We start from the raw sequence: 25,045 nt of genomic DNA on the forward strand, positions 1-25,045 counted from the left end.
GAGAGAGAGAGAGAGAGAGAGAGAGACAGAGTACAAGTGGGAGAGGGGCAGAGAGAGAGGTGGGGGGAGACACAGAATCCGAAGCAGGCCTCAGGCTCTGAGCTGTCAGCACAGAGCCTGACGCGTGGCTCGAACTCACAAACCGCGAGATCATGACCTGAGCCGAAGTCGGTCTCTCATCCGACTGAGCCACCCAGGCGCCCCAGCAGTGTAACCTTTTGTTTGAAGACAATCTTAAAAGAACCGGAATATCCCAAACAGGCAAGAATGAAGTGACTCTGGTTTACATGGATGGGCCCTGCTTGTTTCATGCTCTGGTTCCAGGGGATAGTTTGAAAAATATCGTGAAAGACAACAGCTACAGTCTGGAGTGGAAGCCAATTTTAGGTAAGTAAGGCCCTGTTAAAGGAGAGATCCTGTCCACATCCATATGCTCTCATAGAGTTAAGGAGATGGCTGTGAGTGTGAATTGTAACTGTGACCATGGAGTGGTAAACATCGATCTTCGTCCTGTTGCGCAAGTAATTCCATGAGTATAAGCCCAAATATTCCTAAAAATAGTTCTGAAGCACATGTTCCAGAAAATCGGAGCATAGGATGGCATTGGTGAGGAGTGTGATCTTTTCATCTGGTAGAGAAAACAGGCCTTGGTTTCTCCACATTTAAACTATGATAATTTGAGCACCCATAGTTCAGGGGCATTGTAATTCATTGAAGGACCTTGAACTGTCAGATGCTATGATGTTCATAGCTATCAAAACTTCTCTTTTGGGGGCCTGCTCAGATTCTCTGGGGCCGTATATCTATATCTATATCTGTATCACTAATTAATGCAATTAAAGACACAAGAAAAAGAAAGTGCTTAGTAGCTATGACCTTTTTAGTTTAACTGAGTTAATCCAAAACATTATAGCAAAATGAAAATTAATGACTATCTTATTTTTTGCATGCTTTTTTTTTTCCTGCACAGATGCCAAAGCCTTGCCCTTAAATGTAAAAGGAATAAAGGTCACTTTGTCCTTGCCAGGTTTTAATTTCTCTCAGATTTTTGTCTAAGTTCTCTGAGCGTGTGCGTGCGCACACACACACACACACACACTTGCTGTGCTGCATAAATGAGTTATCAGTCCTTTCATTGAAGGCCAAAGGTAGAAATACTTGTGTGTGTTTCTACTCGATGGGACAGAGCTTCTGTGTAACTACAAAACACTGTACAGTGATAGAGCTCAGTCTGGGTTGTCAGCGTTTGCAGTATTATGTGACAGGGAGGTGAGAACGAGGTATAAAGGGGGGCACTGGACACCAAGCAAGGGCAGGGCTGCACTTCCTCATTATCCCTAGGAAAACCTGGTATGCTTTTATTGGGGTTTGAGTAGCACTAATATGAGGGCATTAGCAAGGAGCAGCTTAGATCTCATTCTGTACAGTAATACGATTTTATCTTTAGCACCAAGAAAAAGAGAATTAAGGATGCCACTGTAGCATGAGAGAACGCTACTTAGAAATGCACCATATACTTTAACGGAAAACATGCCCACCTGTGGTGGTATTATACTGTTTTCTCTTTTGCCTCTAATCAATACTGATTGGCAAAATTAATAAGAATCTCCAATAAGATCACTAGTATAAATCTATACATGGGTAGATATATCTATTATTTATATATAAATAATATTAGCAATAACCAATTGGAAACTATAAAGGGATAAAATCCCATTTACTTCAGAAAAAGTAATCACAAAACTCTAGGAATAAACCTACCCCCCCCCAAAAAATGGTTGATAGGTTTCAAATGCAGAACCCTATAAAACAACATAGAGACTTTAAGGAGATTTTGAAAAAGCACAGAGGAGCATTCCACATCCTGGAATGCAAGATTCTGTATTTTAAATATGTCAGTTCTCAGATTACATCATGCATCTATTCCAGTGCCAATAAAAATTCCAATATGATTTGGGGAAATTTTGACAAACTGGAAAAAATGATTCTAAGCTTCATTTGGAAGAATAAACAGGTGAGAATATTTGCAAAAGTAAAAAAAAAAAGATGAGGGGAAATAATCATCCCAGGAAAAAAATGAAACATTGATACAGAATAGAACATTCTCAAATAGATGCAAATTCTAGAAGATTCAGTATGTGATGAATACAGCTTTTCAAACTAATGGAGAAAGCAAGAGTTATTCAACAAATGGAATTGGGATAAACAGGTAACCATCTAGAAGGAAAAAACCCCAAAGTTAGAGCCATATCTCATGTCTTATATGAAAATACATAAATGTAAAACATAGAAGAACTAGAAAAATGTACATAAACTTAAGAGTCTGAGGGGTATGGAAGCCCTTTCTATACATATATGACAAGGCAGCATACATAAAGAAAAGATGGGTAATTTTGACTACACAAAAATTTGAAAACCTATATGTCAAAAACTCCATAAAATGCAAATGATAAAATAGAAACATATGTTACCATAACAAAGAGTAATATCTTTAAAGAGCTCTTATAAATGATTAAGAAAAAGACAGGTATTCCAATAAGAAAATGGTATAAGAGATGAACAGGCAACTCACATACAAAGGGAGAAATAGGTCAGTAAATATATTGAAAAAGGTTGTGATTTGCTGCCCCTAATTTCAAGCAAAATCAAAGGTTAATTTTGAATGATAATTATTTAGTCTTGGTGAGAGCACGGAGAAGAGCCATGTTCCTGTACTATTGGTGAGAATATAAATTAATGTAACCTTTTGAGGAACAAGCGGTCATATGTCTCAAAACATTAACAGCCCATATTTCCTTTGTCAACCAAGAGCATCTTGAGACATCTGACCTCGGGAAATATTCATGAATGTTGATTGTGACACTGTTTTTTAGTATTAAAAACTGAAATGTCAATAAAAGGGAACTGGTTAAATGGATTGTGCTATATGATCATATAATGGGACAACCATATGCCTATTAAAGATGGAGTGGAATGGTTCATAGTATAGAGCAGGGGGAAAAATCTGTTTTCAAAATAGTAATGTACGATGTGAGCCCATATTTGTGTAAAAATACATTACACAGAGAAAAAGTACTGAAAAGTTACATCAGAATGTTAACCATGGATATCTCTGATTGGTAGGGTTAATTAATTAGTTTAAAAAAACTAAATTTAAAATTAAATTTTAAACTAAATTAATTAGTTTAAAAAATAAAGAATTAAATAAGTTCTTTATGCTTCTCAGGGTTTCTATAATCAATACGCAAGTAAAACCTTGGGTTTCCAGTAACTTGTTCTGCAAGACCAGCAAACATTTCTAATAAGTTTTGACTTAATAAACAAGCCATGTCTTGCAATACGAATAGTACGTGATGCTGAGCATCACATGATCACAACTGAGCCAATGGCTCTTCTCTTTCTCTCTCTTTTGCTGCGGGATTGTGGGTGATTGTCTCCCATGCTCGGATGCTCGGTCTCAGGCCATGGTGTTTGGCTGAAATCAGTGATTTTTCAGAACGTTGGAAGGTGCCCACAACTGGTGCTAGTGTATTTTTGGGTCACTTCCAAGCACCTATGGGCAGTCTTTGCTTTTCCATATAAGAGTAAGCTTAGAAATGCTTTGCTTCATTCTAGGTCAGGCTGCCTGCAGATATAGATAGACCCTTTTCTCTGCTGCCTTATTTCCAGTTATGTTAAATGCAGTATATGACAAGAGTTTATTAACACTGTACTGTAGTCAACCTCTGTGCAAGCGTATCAACGGTCCCTGTGCAGAAAAAGATTCCATGAGCCAATAGATAGCAGTGATTCCGTTAGTGACAGTAAAAGTCATCCTACACAATAACCCTCCTCTCTCTTTTCTCCCTCACACCAGCCACAAAGGTTTTCAAAGGTAAGTGCAGGTTAATTTGTTCATTTTTCTTTATATTTTGTATTTTCTTTATTATGTTGTATTATATTACAGTATTGTAATCATTTTTATATGAAAATTTTTGGGTTGTGGAAAAAAGTCATCTGAGTTTCCATTATGTCTTATGGGGAAATTCACTCTGATATACAAGTACTTTGGATTGTAAGTATTTTTCCAGAATGAATTATGCTTGCAAACCAGGTTTTACTGTATATTGCTTTGCAATGAACAAAATATGTTACTTTTAGAACATCTTGGAAGAGGCATAAAACATTTGCAAAAAGGGGTGAGATGGTCTGGGGTCCCTATAATTCATAAGCTTAGGTATCAATGGAAATATCTCTGCTGCTTCAAAAAATACTTTTAAATTAATAGATTTCAGCAATTATTTTATTTTATTTTATTTTCACCTAGTGACTGTTGAGCATTTACTATACACGAGGAACTTTCTAGGCACTGAGGATAAAACAATGAACAAAATATACAAAGAGCTCTGTTCTCAGGCAACGTACATTTTGTACAGGAGGAACAGACAATAAAAGGTTTTGAGCAGAGGTGACATTCATCAATAATTTTAGAAAGATTTCCTCTCTCCCTCCCCTCAAGACTGGCTGTATATTCGACGTTTTTTAGATTCTTTTGTCATTCCCGAAACGATAGGAGAAGGAGTTTGCTTGATTCCTCGGGTTCACTTGTAGCTCCTGGAATTGTAATCCTCCTCCCGGCTCTCCAGCCATACATGATGCTAGCTGCGGCCAAGTCACACAATTAGCTCACTTAACGCAGATTATCTTGGCGTAACATTTACGTCTAGGAACAGTGCCTTTCATGCTACTGGGCACTGCATCCTTTGGTCTGTCACCATGTTGTCCAGATTTTGCGCCATGAGAAGGCAAGGGGAATGGAGAATTTTCCTGGGAGTGAGGAGACCGAGTTATGTTGTCCACACTGGCATTGCCAAGTAATTTAACTTTGCTGGGCTCCCCAGATCTGTATAACAGGGGGCTGGAGAGATGAGCCATGAGGCTCCTGACTGTTTCTGGGTATAGGATTCTATATAGGCTCACGCCCCTCAGCTTTCTGACTCCCCTTGGCTTTGTGCTCTTCATCATACGTGTGACTCAGTCTGAGTGACACGGAAAAACGTGCCTATGTTTTTTACGAACTCATTTCTTGTATTTTCGTTTTAGTCCCACAAGCAGATGGCAAATGGGTTGAAGGCCCACTGCAGGCAAGTACTTAATAAATACCTGTTAACCAATCGTCCTTTAAACCAATAACGTCAATACGACCCTTTTCTGCTTATAGCGATTAAATGAAACAATTCAAATACGCTTGCTTTCGACTCGTACCTCCTCGTACCACCGAGGACGTGTTTCTTCCTAACAAAAGCAGCATGGAAGACCACCCCAGTGCGTCTCTAGCATCTCAGCCCTAGGGGTCCACACTTGCCTTAATGGGCCCACAGCAGCCCTCGAAGTCCCAGCCCTGTGAGTTCTCTGGTGCCAGGTCTGAAAAAAGGCCAAGACTACGGCAAATCAGGCAAGAATGAGTTTCATCTAAACTTGTTTGTAAGGTGAGCAGAAGTGATTTCGTCTGCCCTTACTAATGCTCACTGGTACTTTAATAAAGCACTGTAAGTGCTGTGAATAAGAATGTGTAAGGAAGGGTGGAACAGAATCCAAATAAATGATGTCACAGCAAGCACCCTGTGACCAATAGCAGCATGGTCCAGATTTTGACAAAAACAAAACGATTCCATTTCTCTTTTGTTCCTTCCAGTGCTCACAACGCGACTTGTAATGATAGCCAACAGGAGAAGAAAACTGAGTTTCCGATTCTTGAGATTAGCAGGTAATGGTCACCAACGTCTACATATTTTTGAAAACCATGTGCGCACAATATAAAAGACAACGTGCCTACAATTCTCTCTCCAGCCGCGTAGACATATTGATACTTCTGAATGTGATTATGTTTTTTTCCCCCCTTCTGGCAAAGAAAGCGGCTTGCTCAGGTCCCAAGCTTGGTTGGCGTAAAAGTGAATTAGAAATCCGAGTCTTTCATGCCTTTTGCTTCTGGTTATCCAGGTAAAGTCCTCGACACACCCCCATCATGTGACAGTCAGTAGATGTCAACTAAGACCACCCCAAAAGGACAGTTTTAACTGTAAAGAATATGTTTGATTTTTTAACGAAATTATCTTGTCAGCCGGGTAGGAGTTTCTCAATTCTTTTGTCAACTAACTTGGAAGAAACATGACTGAGACGGGCACGTGGGTGGCTCAGTCGGTAAAGCGCCCGACTTCAGCTCAGGTCACGATCTTGCAGTTTGTGGGCTCGAGCCCCGTGTCAGGTTCTGTGTTAACAGCTCAGAGCCTGGAGCCTGCTTCAGATTCTGTGTCTCCCTCTCTCTCTGCCCCTCCCATGCTCATGTTCTGTCTCTGTCAATAATAAACAAGCATTTAAAAACATTAAAAAATAAAAAGAAATATGACTGAGAAATTCCTTGAGTTTCTAGCCCAGTTTCCTCTGTGCAAGGACCCTGATACTCTTAGATAGCTGATATTCCCTGACATCCTTTCTCTTATTGGCCCTGCAGACTAATGGGTTCCACCCAACAGAGCTGCTCAGAATGGCCCTGTGCGACCCACCAAAGTATCTCATGTTTCACGTTTGTTCAGGCTTCTAGAAGTCTCAGCACTGCAATGCAGCCCACAACCTGGGCTAATCTACAAGTGTGGCCTTCAGAGGCCCTTAGCTGCTTGTTTTTGCAACATTCCCCCCACCTGTTGCCCACATCCTTCCCTGAGGGTCTGGATGACAGCAATGTGTGGCCTGAACCTCCGAGTCCTTATTAGCACTCAGACCTGGACAGTGTCCATCAGCCTGCTTCTGCTGGCCAGAGGCGGGTCAACCCCCACCCGTGTTTTTGTATGTGAAGGAAAGAAATGACCCAATTTGTTCTGGGCACACGTAGTGCTGATAAATGGAGATGCTCCACCTGGACATCTGTCTGGGGGATCTGTCTCTCTCGTAAGCACCTTCCAGGAACCAGGTACTGGAAGCAAGACAAGAAGGGCGAATGCTCTCCCTTCAGACAGAAGAGATTCTGCTGGGGGTTGGGGGGGGGGACCACCCCGGGCGGGCCCCCCCCCACCATACACAGAGCAGAGCAGTGCAGAAACCAGCCACTTCTGGGTGACCTCATGCCACCCAGACCTGCTCCAGCTCCAACTCTAGCTTGGAGGCTGGGAGCTGGGGCAGGACTTTCCCAGGAAGCACTTCTGGCTGCTGCCATGTTGTTCCCTGGGGAGCATGGAGTTCCCCCATTCAGGTCCTAGGTCAGCTTCCTCCAGACTCTAGGCTTATAGCCGGGGCAAGGACTCTGCCCTATTCTCCTAGATCCTGGGGTCCAGCCCAGGGATGGCACCTGGGAGACACTCAACAGGTCCTTCTGGAGCAGGAACAGGCCCTGACACCACTGATCTGCCCTTCTGAGCGGTCCCAGCATTGGGCTGCTCTGCTTCACTCCTTTTTACCTCCTGAGAAACGTCCTGCATTAACAAAGAGCTCTTGGGGGCTTTCTGGTCTTTGCCCTGAATGGCAGAGTGGGTGCATGGAGGGAACTGGGAAGGGAGGAGGGGATAAAGGACAGGCTTCTCCCTGACAGCTTCCCAGTTGACTCCACCTCTATTCTCTGAGGAACTTGTCAAACCATCATGGTGCTGTCTATACCTGCAAATGCTCCATATGCATTTGGTGACATTTAAAGGCAGCAAGTCTCAAGTCTTTCTGTGTAAAAGGATCACCTTGGGGGAGTGTGTTAGAAGCAAACTGCCAGGCCCTACTTCCTAGAGTCGCTATCTGTGGGTTTAGGTTGGGGCCTGAGGATCTGCATTTTAATGACAAGGGGTCTGCAGATGTCAGGGTGACAGATGGTGACTCAAGGACTCCTCCTCCTGCCCACTATGTCAGGGACACAGCTTCCGCAAACTCTCTCCGGGGACCCCCCCCCCACATCTCCCTAGAGACGCTGCATGGGGAGCCGCGGCCCCTGCCATCTCCCTACCAGAGCCACTGACAGGAAACCTGCACAGAGTGAACAAGGGCAGGGCGCCTCCTCGAAGAGCTTCCGGTCTTTCTCGCTGGGAGCCCTGCTGGCCCTTCTCACGGTTCTCACGCTTAGAGGGTCCCAGACCCTGCTTCCTTCCCTCACTGCCCAGACATGGGGGTTTCGTGATCAGTCGTGGAGTCACACGCTCTCATGTGGCACTCAGCCGCACGCTTCAGGCTCTAGGGTCCCAGTAGCAGGCCCACCACCTCACGACCCAGGGACCTCTTCAAACTGAACCTTCCCCCCCTCCTCCACTCCCCTGCAAGAAGCTTTCTGAGCTGAGGAAGCAACATTATTTTCTTTGCTACACGTAAACACCCGTTTCTCACTTACCCCCACAGAACCCTCAGATGCTAAGAGAAAAAAAGACTCCAAGAACCTCTACACTGTACGTGTTTAACTTCTCCATTCAACTCAACAGCTGGAAGGCTACGTGTCAGAGCACCTGCTCTGTGCCAGCCATGTGTGTAGGGTTTGTGTCCCTTGGATTATCAACCGAGGGTGGCCGCTTTGTTACCTGCATCCTCCATATTTATGCTACTGTAGGATCGTGGGTCTTACATTTGGGACTTTCAGACTTGCATGCGTCCAGCGGGGAACTCAACTGCTGAGTCAGAATCTCCAGAAGTCTCTGACGTGTATAAATACATTTTTCTTTTATATATATATATATATATATATACACATATATATGTATATATATACACATATATATATACACATATATATATAATTTTATGTGTGTGTGTGTATATATATATATATATAATTTTTTAAATATCTATTTCCGAAGGAGAGAGAGACAGAGCATGAGTGGGGTAGGGGCAGAGACAGAGAGAGAGAGAGAGAGAGAGAGAGAGAGAGAGAGAGAATCTGAAGCAGGCTCCAGGCTCTGAGCTGTCAGCACAAAGCCCGATGCGGGGCTCAAACTCACAAACTGCGAGATCATGACCTGAGCCGAAGTCGGACGCTCGACCAACTGAGCCATCCAGGCACCCCTATGAATACATTTTATAATGGAAAAGTAATACACATATGGTATTTAAAAAAAAGTATCATGTAAAAATTTAAACCCCCCATGGGGATTCTCATCTGCACTGACGACGGAAACCCTGAGCTTAGGCTAACCCTGGCACCGCAATAAATCCTTCGGAACTGTGTGCCCTCCCTGCCCCCATCCATCCACGGCATCCACGCTTCTCCCATTCACGGGCATGTTGTTCTGAGTAAATGTCACAGGGTAGCTGCAAGAGCCACTGTCAGTAACAGCTCTAAAGTGGTGTCCCGGTGCACACGGTCCTCACACGGGGCCAGCTAACACATCCAACCGCTGAGGACCCGGGCTCCCCTAAAATGCCTTCCTGCCGTGGGTACCTGGGCTGGCCACTTTTCAGTGTTAGTTTCTTACGCGCTCCGATTCTAACCACGTCAATGAAGCTTGTTCAATTTCTTATGTTCTAGCCGATCTATTAGTAGACACGGCATCCAACGCAGTGTCACACGTCCTGCCTGTATACGTGGTTGGCTGCTTCCAGTTTCTGCAGGTGAATGCATCCGTACCTCATCACACTTGCGTGTGTCAGACAAGGTCACTGGATCCCATTATCCAGGTGAGGAAATGAAGGCCCAGGGGATGGATTTGCCAAGTCTACGCAACTGGCAAGTAATATTGCTTGCTAAAATAAATGTTTGTTGTGAGGATATCTATTAGAGTGTATATAATGATATTTACTTCTCTTTTTAAAATTTTTTAATGTTTATTTATTTTTGAGAGAGAGAGAGAGAGAGAGAGAGAGAGAGAGATAGCATGAGCGGGGGAGGGGCTGAGAGAGAGGGAGACACAGAATCCGAAGCAGGCTCCAGACTCTGAGCTGTCAGCACAGAGCTGGACTCGGCTCGAACCCACAAACCGGGAGATCATGACCTGAGCAGAAGTCAGATGTCCAACTGACTGAGCCACCCAGGCGCCCCTACTGCTTTTTTCTGATTATAAAACGGATATGTGATCATCATAGGAAATGAGGAATATCAGAATATACAAAGAGAAAAGTTAAAACCACTTGTTAGTCTAACCACAAAGAGAAACCTCTATGTTTCTTTCAAGTCATTTTTCTAAACTGATGCATATATTAAGACTATAATTTACATACATTTTTGCATTTTGCATATTTTCATTCAATGCTGTATCAAGTTCATTTTCATACGTCATTACATGTTTTTGAAATCAATGTTTTTAATGACTTCCTTCCTAACAATTATAGAAGCATACAATTGTTCATTCATCCATTTTGGTACTATCATATATTTAAATTGCTCCTAATATTTTACACTATTATAAGAAACTCTGCAATGAACATCTTCATATTTATTTTCAAGTAAGGTTTAAACTTTGCTCCTCGAAGCTGTATGAATGATTTCCTTTCATATTGGATTCCTTCCACCATTTCGTAATTTTGCTTCTTACGTTAATTTCTAAAACTTGATACAAAGTGGAAAGACAGCTCTTAATGCTCCTTCTACAAATTCAAGGTCTTTGAAATTTTTCTCCCAGACTCTTTTCTGGGCAAAACATTAATAACCAGTCTACTACAAAATAATGTTCATGGCAACCTGGAGCTTGAGATGAAGAAAGACAGAAGAGTGAAATAAATTGAGTAGTACTTCACTGAGAAATTAGGAAGCGGCCATGAAACATGAGCACCATTTCCTTCCAAAAAGGTTCCTTCTGAGGTGGCAGAGGGATTTGTCAGATTCTACAGGTTTTGTAGAATCCTGCTTTGTCAGATTCCTTCCGCCAGCACAGCCACGGAACGGCTCCCAAAGCAGCTCTGAATTCAACGGGCAGTCACATCTACAGAAAGAGGCACGTGCTGATTCTGGAGTGGGGTTTTTCAGTGCACTTGCCGGGGAGCTGAGCTGTCTTGGAGAAAAGAGCATCAGAGGGGAAGGCAGCCAACTTCTGTCACATCAGCCGCCCTGCACTGACGGCTATCAGAACACCTGCTTTAAAAGGCTGCCAGGAAGCCAGGTGCCTGGGCTGGAACCCGCCTGTCACTGAGAGATGGCGTTGCTTCTGATGGCCAACTGCGTCCGGTGAATCACCTCTGCAATCTGCTTCTGTAATCACCATCAGACTCTCCGTGTCCATCATTGCCAAAACATGCAAATAGTTATTAAAATATTGAAGAAAGAAAACCAACAACCATTTATCATCACAGAATAGTGGTTGTTAACTGCTTTTATCTCAGGAGAGCTCAATGGGAAGCCTGAAAAACCTCTCAATCTATCACACTGTGTGTTTTGAGCTGTAATAATTCTGAAGTATGATTGGAATCAGAAGCGTCCACTTACATTTCTCCTAAAAGTTGGAGGGGAAATCCAGCATCCAGGGAATGGGGGCTGGGCGGCCCTCCCCGAAGGTCACATTTCCAGATGTTTTCACCCTGGTCTATGTTTGTCCAAGAAAGAAAAGGAGCCTCCAGCAAAGAAATGTCCCTTCCACATTATTTGAACTCTGCTATATTGTTTTATATAAAAGTTCACTTGGTGATTTTTGCAAAATGCCATATCAATAATTTTTATTTTAGTAATGACTCCCCAGAATCACTCTGTGCACTGCCAAGCAGAAAAAATGGAGTCATAATGACCTGAAATGAGGACCTTAGACAGAAGAAATAAAACCAAAAACACAATTCTGAGTCTTTCATTGCTTTAGCCTGGATCCAATCTTTCTTTATTGATGGGCTGTTGCCTTTCTTATATTAGAAATTCCTCCTTCCCACAAACTTGGATTCCATTTCAGCACCAAAGGTATTAGTTTTGTTTTCCTCTGGAATTGGTAACGGCTGGATGGGAGCCCTCTGGATGGGCTGCTCTTGTCACTAAGTGGCCCATCTGGGGCTCTCTGGATGATGGATGTCTCTTAAACAGTTTCCCTCCGGTAATGCAAACTACCTGAGGTACAGAATGAACCACAAACTTGCGTTCTTGCACACTATGCATCAGTCTCATGGGAATGGGAGTGACACAGATGTCACCGAGCCCAGAGTAATTGCCAGGCTTTTTCTGCAATGGCGGCATTGCACTTGGGGAGTTTAGACCCCTGCTGTCCAATATGGTGGCCACCTCCACTTGTAGCTCTTAAGTGCTCAAAATGTGGCTGGTCTGAACTGGGATTTTTTTGCAAGTGTAAAATACAAAACAGATTTGAAAGATTTAGCACAAAAAGGAGAATATAAAATACCTCAGGAGTCTCTAAAAATTGATTACATTTTCAAATGAGAATACGTTGAAGAATTGGGTGACATCAAAATTATAAAAGTCAATTTCACCTGTTTCTTTTTACTGCTATAAAGTCGCTACTTCTAGAAAATTTAAATTGATGTGCTTGCATTTGTAGCTCGCGGTATATATGGTGCTGGTTTAGGCAGTCCAAAACATCCATTGGACATTGCCGGAAAATCTCCATACATTATTTATTAGGGTGGCGGTGGGAAGGGCCGGGCCCAGGACTCTGCCCGGATGTACACAGCATGAGGCCTCAACGCTGGTACGGATCTTCATTTCCTTTTCATTCTATTTGCTCTCAGAGCCATCTATCGTTCTTGCTTTCCTCAGTGGTATGAGAATGAAATCAGGAAGTCTGCAGAGATGGGCCCAGCTCACAAGACTGTATACCACAAACCCTTTAAGTGCCTTGATGCTGAAGTTATTTTTAGAGCTAAATTCTAAATAAGAACAACCAAAGCCCCGTCCCCGGAAGAACATTTTGCTTTTTTCTCATTCTTCAACCTATCACCGTACTGGCCGCACATCTAACCGCGGACCTCCGTCAAATGTGAAAATTGACTCTTCAGCCCTGACCACTCCATTTCTGTCCATTTACATCAAGACCCTTACGTATCGAATGATACATTGGAGACTAAAATCCTAACATAAGCCAAGTTTCTTTTGTTTCCTATCAGAACAGCCCCTGTGAGTTCTAACAGCCCTATGGTTCTCTCCCAGAACCCTAGGTCCACCCCTCACCCCTTGCCTCTGTAACTGCCACAGCCGCCCCAAGTGTATCTGGCTCCACCCTCCCCCTCTCCAACGGACCTACTTGCTCGCCACTGGAGAATTTCTGTGCACACTGCTACGGTGTGCACAAAGTGATACCAGGCCCCACACGTACAGCATCTCATTTGGCTCTGCCCCGCACCCGCAGTATTATACTGTCCCTGTTCCAGACAAGGGGACCCCAAGGCCAGAGGGCTGAGTAGTCAGCCCAGATCACGGCCGTGAGTAGCACAGTCAGGGTCCAGGCCGCCTTTCTGTGTGGCTCTACCTCCCACCTCTCTTGCCACAGTCCCTCCACACCTAATTCCTTGACACAGACCAGCCTTGTCTCCAACTTGAGCCTCCCACCCCTCAACTTTCCCTCTGGCAACCCCGCCTCTTGCTGGCTGCAGCCCACCTGGACCCACCCCCGTTCCCCTGAGGGCAGCCTTCTCCTCCCAACACCCTCCGCCAAGCCCAGGCCTGCCCGAAGACCTCTTGCTCAAAAACCCTGCTCCATTATCAGCCTGGAACCCACTGTCCCCATTCTTGGGGCCAACGGAACTGACCTCTCTGCTTGGGCTCTTCATCTGTAGCTTTCCTTTGAAATCTGAGCATCTATTTGACCCTTCATGCATATTCCTGATGTCTCTGTAAACTCGGGCACATTTTTTTTATTCCTTTCAAACCTTGCTTGACCACCCGGAGAACTCCATCACCCGGCCCCGCCTCAACTAACCCATGCCCCAGAACCGTGGGTAAGGGCAGGGGCTCAGCGACCAGGCAGGGGTTAAATCGTGGCTCTGCTATTTACTAGTTGAGAGATTTTGGGAAGTTACTGGCTTCTTCAAGACTCAGTTTCTCCAGTTGTAAAATGGGAATAACAGTAGCACCTGGGAGGTACTATTGCAGAGAAGGGAATGAGCGTGTGGAACGCACAGAAACAGTGCCTGGGCTACTGTATGTGCTAAACATGTTTTAGCCATTCTCACTCTCCCCTGGTTCTGTTTTCTGGTCTGTTGAAACCTGTCCTGAGCAGGTGTTACCTGCTGCTGACCGAATTCATTAATTATCCCTCTTCGCTCTATGCACACCGCCCATGCCAGTTAAAGGAAGGTGGCTCGTGTCCCTCTATTTCTCTTTTCAGTCATCAGTTTCTGAAATAACACCCCCCCCCCCGTTTCTCCTACCCTCTGCCCCTCCATTCACCATCTCCTCTGGCGATTCGTGTCCTCCTGTCTTTTGAAATCCAGCTCAGACTTGTTTTCCCCAGAAAAATCTCTCTTGATTTTCTCCTAGGCTCGTGGTTCCCTCCATCCTCACAAATTCAGGTTACATTACATCAGTGGCTCTCCACCCAGGTGATTTCTGCCACTCCCCCGGAGGACATTTGGCATTGTCAGGAGACAATTTTATTGGGGTAGAGGGGTAGTAAACATGGGGAGTAGCATCTAGTGGGTTAAGGAAAGGGATGCTGCTAAACATCCTGCAAACACAGCACAGCCCCCACCTCCACCCCACAAATAATTCTCTGGCCCAAACTGTCGATGGTACAGGCTTAAAGCCTATGTTACAGTTACCTACCCTTATTGATGTTCCTGTTTAACAACAACAACAACAGCCCTCTTGGCCATCTGCGAGGCAAGGAGACAAGACAAGGAGAAACCCAACCTGGAAACACCTAGATCTTGGGCTGCTAGCTTACAGAACTGTGAAAAAATAAATTTCTGTTGTTTAAAAAAAAGTCTTCAGTGGTTTCACTTGTGCATGCCAGCCTCCGGCTAGATTTCTTCAGATTCATCCACAGCACTTAAAACAGTGCTGTGCTGAAAATAGATTGATTAATTGATAATGATTAATTTTCTAACTAAACAGCCAGCCAGGAATATTTTTCATTAAATGTCTGGGATATGTCATCACAAGATGAAAAATAGGCGCATAAATGTTTGAAACATCCTGTGCTGGTTGAGAGAAAAATACAGAAGTCTGTAGTTACCAAGCAAAAGTCTGTCCAACGACAGGAGGGTCTGGGGGAGTCAGGCAAACACTCCCCACCCCCCACCGCCATCAACATCAGACACAGTACACAGGCAACCTGTTCATGCCTGGCTTCATATCTGTGTTCTTTTCTAGGAACTTGACCTTTCGGTTGGTATTCATGGGATTAATATCATGTAAGAACAGCAAAATCTGGTCATCCAAATTAAGAGAAACTATGTCTTTTATCTAGAATGCAAGTGACAGTGAGGAAGGCGTGTCAGTGATCTAAAATTGGTGTCCAGGGGCGCCTGGGTGACTCAATCGGTTAAGCATCCAACTCCGGCTCAGGTCATGATCTTGCAGTCCATGAGTTCGAGCCCCGCATCAGGCTTTGTGCTGACAGCTCAGAGCCTGGAGCCTGCTTTGGATTCTGTGTCTCCCTCTCTCTCTCTCTGCCCCTCCCCGACTCACACTCTGTCTCTCAAAAATGAATAAATGTTAAAAAAATTAAAATAAAATTGGTGTCAAGTTGTCTAGGGCACAGGTGAACACAACACCTGGCATCTTGTCCCTAGTCTGTCACATGTCTTTCCTGCAAAGACGATAAGTAAATAAATAGTAGGAAGAAAAGACCATCCCTCCCAATGGCGCCCCCAGTGGCAGCCCCCATAACTGGATGGGGGTTTATAAGCCCCTGACCACTCCTGCCTGAGTGAGGAAGTTGAGGAAAGGTAGGTGACAGCCACAAGGCATCCATGTGTTACTCTCAATAAACTGCTCTGTGCAGAGTGCTGACCAGCATCGCAGTGGAGATCAGACAGCAGCCCCATCCCGAGTGCCCATGCTTCACCTGCTGGCGTGAAAAGCCTAGCATTCCAATCCATTACAGAGAACTACACACATTTTGGGTGGAACTTGTAGTAATAATTACATAAAAGGTCTCTGACTTGGCCAGAGTATGTGCTGTCCTTCTAGACGAGGCTCAGGCGACATTCTGAGTTCAGTAAGGTAGGCCTGAACCATGGTGAAGTTACATAGAAAAAGAAACTCATTAAGAATCAGAGGCCACCATTCAGAGTGGGCCTTTTCTCTGGGTGCTTTCAAAATTTGTATCAACCGCATGACACAGGAATGTTGCCAGATCCAGTCCAAAAGTTCTGGTCTCACTGATGCTTGGCATGGCCCAGCTCTCACCCTCCCAGACGGATCCATTATACCTGAGTGAGTGTGGAAGATTTACATCTTATAAAATACATGCCCCCGCGTGCCCTCCAGCTAGAAGCTTTGGCTCTGGAGCTGCCCTGGACAAATGCACATGAGGAGGGCAGTCCTACATTGTGGAGATAGACAGCAACTCCAGCGGGTATCAGCAATCCTTTGATAGGAGGCAAAAGACACACTTCTCCCGTGAGGTATAGGAAGTAACGTCTGCAATGTTCTTTTGGTGAGTATGTGGTGCTCAGAGGCTTTAGTAACCCTGGGATAGTCTTCTCAGAGCCTCACCCCCACCCCAGCCCACATGTGAGCTTTGGAAATAGGTGGCAAGGGTTAAAAGTGAGTTACCCATGAGGACCCATGCAGAGGGGGCTAGCTGGGGCACAATCTGTGATGCTGGTCCCCAAAGTATCCACACAGAAGCTTCGCTTAGATGAGTGCACAGCAGATCATTCAGTCCTGGGTGTTCTTCTCAAATCTCTCGTTTGGGTCACAACATCTATATCTTAGAAAATAGACTGCAAGAAAGAGATCTACTCATTCCCCAACTAATCGTTCTGAGACGCCTGAATCTTGTGGTTGTTCAACTTTCCAGAAATGCTCATCTCTACCTTCAGGAGTGTGGGATACATAAAAGGTGAAGGATCTTAGGGGCGCCTGGGTGGCTCAGTCAGTTAAGCGTCTGACTTTGGCTCAGGTCATGATCTCATAGTTCATGAGTTTGAGCCCCGTGTCGGGCTCTGTGCTGACAGCTCAGAGCCTGGAGCCTGCTTCACATTCTGTGTCTCCCTCTCTCTCTGCCCCTTCCCTGCTCATGCTGTGTCTCTCTCTGTCTCAAAAATAAATAAACATTAAAAAAAAATTAAAAAAAAAAGGTGAAGGATCTTAAAGGAGAAACTGTACCTCTGATCCAGTGGTTCTCAAAGTGTGGCCTCCAGACCAGCATCATCAGCAACTCCTGGGAGCTTGTCAAAAATGCAAATTTAGCGGGCTCCACCCCAGACCCCTGACTTGGAAACTCTGGAGGGGGCGGTGCCCAGACATCTGTTTGAACAGACCTTTCAGATGATCTCCGTGTATGTTCAGGTTTAAGAACCAGTGGCCTAATCAATAGCATGGAATGTGACCGTATCAAAAACATTAATATCATTAAAACCAAACATGATTCTGTTTGGGTATTCCAGAGGATCCCACTGTTTATAGCTTTACAATTACATCAGTAGAAACAGAAAGAAATCTGTTAAGAGTATAATTTGCATTATTACAGTGCTTGGTACTGAACAAGCACTCAAGGATATGTTGAATACATGAAAAATGAATGAATGTATGAAGTCTTTCCAAAAATGATGGAGTTAAATGCCGTTCTCCCAAGCATTTCTCTGAAGTGATCCAAAGCAAGATGAAACCATACCAATAATTCTGAGAGATTCTAATAACTACTTAGGTCTAATTCTTTGTCTTTAAACCTGTGCCATCCACTATGCCAGCCCCTAGATGCACGTGTCTCCTGAGCATTTGAGATGCAAGGAGGAGTCCGCACTGAATGTCCCATAAGTGCAAAGTAAGATTCAACACTGGCAAGATTCAACACCAAAAATAAAAAGAATGTAAAATATCTCATGAGTCCTTCTTAATGTGGAATACATGTTAAACGATGATATTTTAGACACACTGGGCTAAATCATATACATTATTAAAATCAATTTTACCTGTTCCTTTTCATTTTTTTTAAATGTCACTACTAGAAAATGTACACTGACACACAGCGCTTGCATTATCTTTCTGGGGGTGTGCTGCTCAGTATTGCTTTAACTGTGTTACTTTTAGTTGTGTGAGAGCCACAGGGAGATTTTAGTCCATTTCTATTCTATTGCTTTCTCTTGAGTATAAGAAGCAGCCCAGCCATCACATACTCAAGGACCCTTGGACTTCAAGTTTCCATCCTTCACAGAAAATAAAGAGGTTTTTTTAAAGTGCACACTCCAAATTTTTGATGGTATGTCATATGACTCATCCAGTTGTACTTCTGTTTTCTCCTAGATGGTGTTTTAATCTACAATTTCCAAATAAATGGTCTTCATTTCTGCCCATCTGTGTCAGTTAAAATTTTCCTTCAGGGGCCTCAGAAGGTGAATTTGGATAAATGAAAACTATGAGGAGTTTTTTCCTTATCAAATGTGATGGCAGGAAAAGCTCACCGGAGGGCCCCACCATTCTCCCCAGTAGCGCCTTCGCTGGCTTCTTCACATGTACCTTCTACCCGCTGAGTGCTGGCTGCAACGAGTCCTAATGCCCATCTCCGACTCTGGACTACATGGCGGATATTAGTCTACTCATATTCTTTTTTTTTTTTATTTTTTTTTTTCAACGTTTATTTATCTTTGGGACAGAGAGAGACAGAGCATGAGCGGGGGAGGGGCAGAGTGAGAGGGAGACACAGAATCGGAAACAGGCTCCAGGCTCTGAGCCATCAGCCCAGAGCCCGACGCGGGGCTCGAACTCACGGACCGCGAGATCGTGACCTGGCTGAAGTCGGACGCTTAACCGACTGCGCCACCCAGGCGCCCCTAGTCTACTCATATTCTTAGGCAACGATTCTTAACCTCAGAACTCGTCAACGAGAAACACAAAATAACAGTTGCTCTGTCTCCCATAACTTAGTCTTGAGTTTTCCAGGGCACAGAAGGGAAGGAAGACAGAGCACACCCATTCCCAAAACTGGATGCAAATCCCTACTCTATAGCATTAAATTCTAAAGGAGGAGGGAGAATGGTCACTTGGAGAGCCAGCAGTGAGTTGGTTTGATTATGACAAAGCTTTGGAGGGTGATTATTTGGGCGTAGTTTCATTGATATCACAGACCCCATGGATCTCACAGAGTATGCAAGCACACAAATGACATAGGGGTGTCGACAACAGGTAAGGGATAAGCAGAGACCCTAAGAGTACGTTATTTGGCAAGTGGCTCTTTGTTAAGTCGGATCCCCAGTGTAGACTCCAGCCACAAAACACTCAAAACATGCAGATGTTTTATGAAGCAGAATGACGGATAGTGCCCTAGACTGTTTAAAAAAAAAAAAAAAAAAAGCTTTTCTCAAGAAATCTTCAGGGAGCCCCTATTGCTTCTTTGACCACAGCACATTCTCTAAATCCCTCCCGCTCCACGGGCCACTAATCTTTTCCCTGACCTGCACCTGCTCAGCCTCTCCTCCCTCTCCTCCCAACCCCGGCCCACCACGCCTCCTCCTCGCCCTGGTCCACTTCCTCTCTCCTCCCCCAGTGCTTTGTCTCCTTTTATTCCTGAGAGGCCTTTCATGCTACTCTACACTTGTAATAAGAAAATGCCTCCCACTTCCAGGGACAAAGAGCCTGCCCACTCTTCTGATTAACCTCCTCCAGTGGCTTTTCCTGAAAAGCCATTCTCGCCTCCCTTCTTCCCCATGCCCTGCACGCTCACCGCCGTGGACCTACTGCTGTCCCAGAGCATGTTTGGCTGAACACGCCCTGCCCATTCTTGGATGAAGTGCCTTATCTTTGACTTCCCTCTAAAACCTACTGACTGACTAACTCATTCCCTCACTCAGAAGAGCTGTTGTTCCATCGTCTTGCTTTATCATCCCAAGCACAGCAGTTAGAAACAAGGCCAGTAATATTCCAGTGAGTCATTTAAGTACCTCGTATTTTGCAGTACCTACAGTTTACTTGTGGGATTTACTTGGGTGTGCAGGCAGCTTTGCATTCTAGCATTATTCACAGAATATGTCATTCTTTTTTTTTTATATGTCTTTTAATTCTGTTGATAGTTCTTATTTATTTATTTAAATTCAAGTTAGCTAACATACAGTGTAGTATTGGTTTCAGGAGTAGAACCCAGTGATTCATCACTTACATAGAACACCCAGTGCTCAGCCCAACAAGTGCCCTCCTTAAAGCCCATCACCCATGTAGCTCTTCAAGCTGTATTACAAAGCTGTAATCATCAAGACAGTATGGTACTGTCACAAAAACAGACACGTAGGTCAGTGGAACAGAATAGAGAACCGAAAAATGGACCCCAAAACGTATGGCCAACTAATCTTGGACAAAGCAGGAAAGAGCATCCAGTGAACAAAAGACAGTCTCTTTAGCAACTGGTGTTGGGAGAACTGGACAGCGACATGCAGAAGAATGAAATCGGACCACTTTCTTACACCATACACAAAAATAAATTCAAGTGGATCAAAGACCTAAATGTGAGACAGAAAACCATCAAAATCCTACAGGAGAAAACAGGCAGTGACCTCTTTGACCTAAGCCACAGCGACTCGTTATAAGACACGTCTCCGGAGGCAAGGGAAACAAAAGCAAAATGAATTACTGGGACCTCATCAAGATAAAAATCTTCTGCACGGTAAAGGAAACAATCAACAAAACTAAAAGGCAACTGATGGAATGAGAGAAGATATTTGCAAATGACATATCTGATAAAGGGCTAGTATCCAAAATCTATAAAGAACTTTTCAGACTCAACACCCAAAAAACAAATAATCCAATAAAGAAAAGGGCAGAAGACATGAACAGATGCTTTTCTAAAAAATACATCCAGATGGCTAACAGACACATGAAAAGATGCTCAACATCACTCATTATTGGGGAAATATAAGTCAGAATATGTCACTCTTTTTGTGTAAGTAGTTGAAGGGCTAAAAAACCTTCTAAGGTATTCACGCTCCTGGATTTTCAAGGTTAGGGAAAGGAGGAGGAAGGATTTATTTCTAGACTCTGGGATGGTAACACTGGAATGGATCTTTGCACCCAGTGGGTCAATTTTATTTGCACTAAAACTGAGGCCCAGAGAAGTTAAAACACTTCTCAGGGTCACACAGCAAGTGGAAGAGCTGGGATGCAGGCTCAGCCAACCTAGCTCTAGAGCCTGCACTCATCACCATATACTTTACTAGTAATAAAAACGTACAGGGATCTTGGAATCTGTAAAGCACTAGCAAAAGAGAAGGTATTTATATGGTTATCATTAATAACTAATAATAAGGAAAAAGATGCCGCTTATAGGCACTGCAAGGAGGTAATTACACTGACTGCTCCGGGTAAATGAACTGCTGGTTAGCTAACCCCCTGAAAGCCTGACGGTCCTGAGGACTTGAGAGGAGAGGAAGCAAACACGGGTGGAGAAGGCAGACACAGATTGGTTCCCCCTCCCCAGGTGGGAGCAGAGAGGCCTTAGGGCTGTGCTTCTCAGCCTTCACGGGTCTTGTTACAAATGCAGCTTCTCAGTCAGGACAAGGACTGGGGCCTGAAGGTCTGCATTTCCAACAAGCTCCCGGGAGATGTTGACGTTGCTCCTCCACGGACCCCTCTTTGTGTAGCAAGGACTTAGGGATTCGGTTTCAGAAGCAAAAAAGTCAAGGGATGGGTATTTGCACCTGTCTCTCTCAGAGCCTCAGCTGTCTGCAAACCAAGGGAGTTGTCCGGGATGATGTCCACAGTCACTGAGGTCCCTTGGTGACTCAGAGCGTTGCTGGGGACCAGCTCACCTGGGGTCAGGGAGGCGGGCTCCCCAAGCTCTTTCATCGATGGAATCTGTGCATTTCAGTGCCCCTGGCTGGGGAGGGGTGGGCCTCTGTTTTCCACGAACACGCGCCAGACCCTTGCTCTTTCCTTTGGCCATATTCTTGAGCCACGCGGTCCCAATCTCTCCATCCCTTCTATGCCACCAGCCTGTCCTTCCCTTGCTTGCAGCTTCTGGCTTCCTCTGCTTGCTCACGGCTGACCTCTTCCTCACCCTGGTTAGTGGACCAACCTTCCCCCTTCTGCGGTTTTGTATATGAGAACTGATTATAATTACAGTATGTTTCTTCTCTCTTTCTCTCTCTCTCTCCCTCCCTCTTTCCTCCCTCGCTTCCTCCCTTTCTTTCTTTTGTCAAAGCATGTCAACATTGCTCTTTTTGCTGATTTAACAGACTCTAAAGAATGTAACATTGGTGCCGTGAGAGAGAGCCATCTGAAATGAAGTGGTCCCTTTGTTTTCAGGGTGGGTTCGTTAATTCTCCAGAAGAGATTCCAAATGTGTACATGGGTACACTTCTGTAAGTTCAACCTTCAACTGAGTAAGACTTATTGTGTTAAAAGAGACACCCAGCGGATTCAGGATGGGGAGTACAGAGGTCACCAAAATACCGCTGTGGATTTAGGAATTCACATTCAGAGGCTCAGCGCAGCGGGGACAAGAAAGCGTGATCTCGGCAAGCGCCCTCGTCTCAGTTTCTCTTCCTGTAAAAGGAGGAAAATCCCACTCGCCACCCACAAGGCTCTCTGGAGGACTGCTCTGTAAAGGGCATCCACCAGGGGTGGGAGCTGCAGAGTACTCTTCTCTGTCCTTACAATTCTCCACCCCAACCATCACAGTAAAATGTCCTAACCTCGCAAACCCGTGAATACATTTACATCAGAAACTGGCCTCGGTTCCAACACGTGGTGCATTCCCGCAAATTTGGATTTCTACAGGAAGAAGACATAATATAGACTTTAGTGAACATCCTGGATGAAAAACACCCCTCTTCCTAAATCCTCTGGAAAAACAAAATCTCTGGCTCCTTCCTTCCCTCAGAACTAGAGTTTTCAAAATCTTGTGGTATTTCCCCAAATACCACAATTTCGAATTGTGACATCTGGTTCCCAGCTCTCCCAGGCTGGATTATTTTTTAAAGAGACAATGAGGAATTCTGACATTCTGAGTTGCCACCCTGTGTTGGTATGGGAGAATCACTGCCTATCCTTCCTTGGCATTAGTACGCACTAGATGTTTCTAGCATTTTCCCTTAAACAAGGAATCTTCTTCCTCTTCTTTTTTTTTTTTTTTTTTATTCCTGGGATGCCATTTTCTTCAAGGGCCTTGTCCCTTCCAGAAGGTATTTTAGACACAGCGGGACACCCTGCTCCCCTCTTCCCTTAACTCCTTCACGAGTATCACAGGGCATGTGGGCATCAGTGAGAGTCCCAAAGGACAAAAGTCCCAAAGGACAAAAGGCAGTCAGTTTCAAGAGGGGCGTCGGATTGCCTGGACTTTCCTGGCAGTTCCACTCTCTCCACACAATTGGGCCCGGGATTTGAGAATCAGGCCCTGTAGCCACAATGTGCTGGGCATGGCTCTCTATTTCTGAGTCATGGAGATGATGGGGGAGTCAGCCAACAGGATGGGAGAGTCGGATGATGCCCACAGCCTGGGGGAGAGAAAGCAACTTAGAGAAAATAGGAAGGGCTACTTGCTCCACTAAGACCAGAAACTCTCACTCAGAGCCTGGCTCCCCAGAGCAGCCAGACCACGGGCAGTGGTCTGGAGCACAGGGGGTGATGGCAGACGGGCCTATGTTCCCAGCTCTGGCCAAATGACCTTTGACCAATCACTGTCCTTTCTGAGCACTGGCTTTCTTGTGACTAAAATAGGGACAATAGTGTCTGAACACCATGGAGTGGATGTTGGGAGTATAAAGGAAGTCCTACATAGACAGGGCTGAGTATGATACCTGGCACGAGAGAGGCACTCAGTGAAAAATAGCTATTACCATCATTCTATCTTTCAGCATGGACCGACCAACCAACTGCTTTACAGGAAAAGCACGCAGAATATTTTACTTTAACGGACACAGGTAAATGCTGATGGTGCATGGAAGAGAAAGTGCCAAAGCTAATGGAGTGGCATCATGGTTACTCTGTTAAAGAAGGCGGCAGGAAGCACGAAGCAGGGCAGAGACGATGGCAAAAGCGGAAGGAATCCCACACAGGCAGGTGTAATTCAAGTCCGAACAGAGTTTCCGGGTCTGGCCAACTGTTCATGAAAGGCCAAAATGTCCACTGCAAATAACAATTACACAACGGATAAACTGGGATCATTTTGGAGGTGAGAGGGGAAATGCAAACAAAAATTGGGGGGAAGGGTGAGAAAATATCACCTTCTGAAAAGAAAATTGGCGAAAGCCAATCAAATTAACCACCAATGACCCTGCCCTTTCTCTTTTTGTATGTTCTACACTGTGGCATCCAGCATATAGCACACAGAGTGACTCAAAGTCTAAGGAAGGTTTAATCACAGATCGATCACGGACAACAGACTAATCGTGAGGCCAAAAATAAATGAAACAATCACATTTTAAAGCAATTTTATGGTGAATGTCATCAGTAAAAATAACCAACACAAAAAGAAGCCAGTATTGACTTAAAAAATTAAATCGCCAGGAAAATCTGTCTTACTGGAAATAACAGTTCCATAAGAAAATTCATAATGACAACTTTCATGACAAAAAGCCTGATTAATGAAAACATTCTTAGTTTTAAATTTTATGCAGAAATGACTCTAATCATAATCATTTTAGTAAAATAAAAACAGCAATGGGAAAAACTGGAAATGGTGTAGCTTTACAACAGATAAAATTGATTAAGGTCTTAAAATGGCTCAGAGTATTCTCAAAGTCTTTTCTTCAACAAGAATCCATCAGTGTTGTTAAAATTCCAATTAAAATGTTTCCACTCTTAAACACAGAATTAAGATGTCTCTAGGGAAAAAAACTCTAGCAAGTCAAATTGGCGGATGAAAACATCCTGTTCCCATGGAACTCTTCCCAGGAATTGCGCTATGTAGGATGGGGTGGAACCGCGGCTGGTTGGCCAGTGTCTCCTCGGGATCAGAAACAGCCGTGCTTCCTAAACATCTCTTCTAGAGGATGTCCAGTCCAATTTAGGAAATAAGGAAAGATGAAACTTTTGTCTCAGAAATGGTGATTGGTTCTGTGTACTTCAGGAAAAGAGGTTGATGAG

General features: G+C 44.3%; 1 protein-coding gene across 4 annotated transcripts in view; it reads right to left on the reverse strand.

The window, feature by feature from the left end:
- Positions 1 to 25,045, reverse strand: part of ZDHHC14 (zDHHC palmitoyltransferase 14) — a 291,516-nt gene that overhangs the window by 85,815 nt on the left and 180,656 nt on the right. The window lies entirely within an intron of this gene.

The sequence above is a fragment of the Herpailurus yagouaroundi genome, unplaced genomic scaffold (assembly GCF_014898765.1).
Source record: "Herpailurus yagouaroundi ecotype Mexico unplaced genomic scaffold, PumYag 198, whole genome shotgun sequence".
Classification (NCBI taxonomy): domain Eukaryota; kingdom Metazoa; phylum Chordata; class Mammalia; order Carnivora; family Felidae; genus Herpailurus; species Herpailurus yagouaroundi.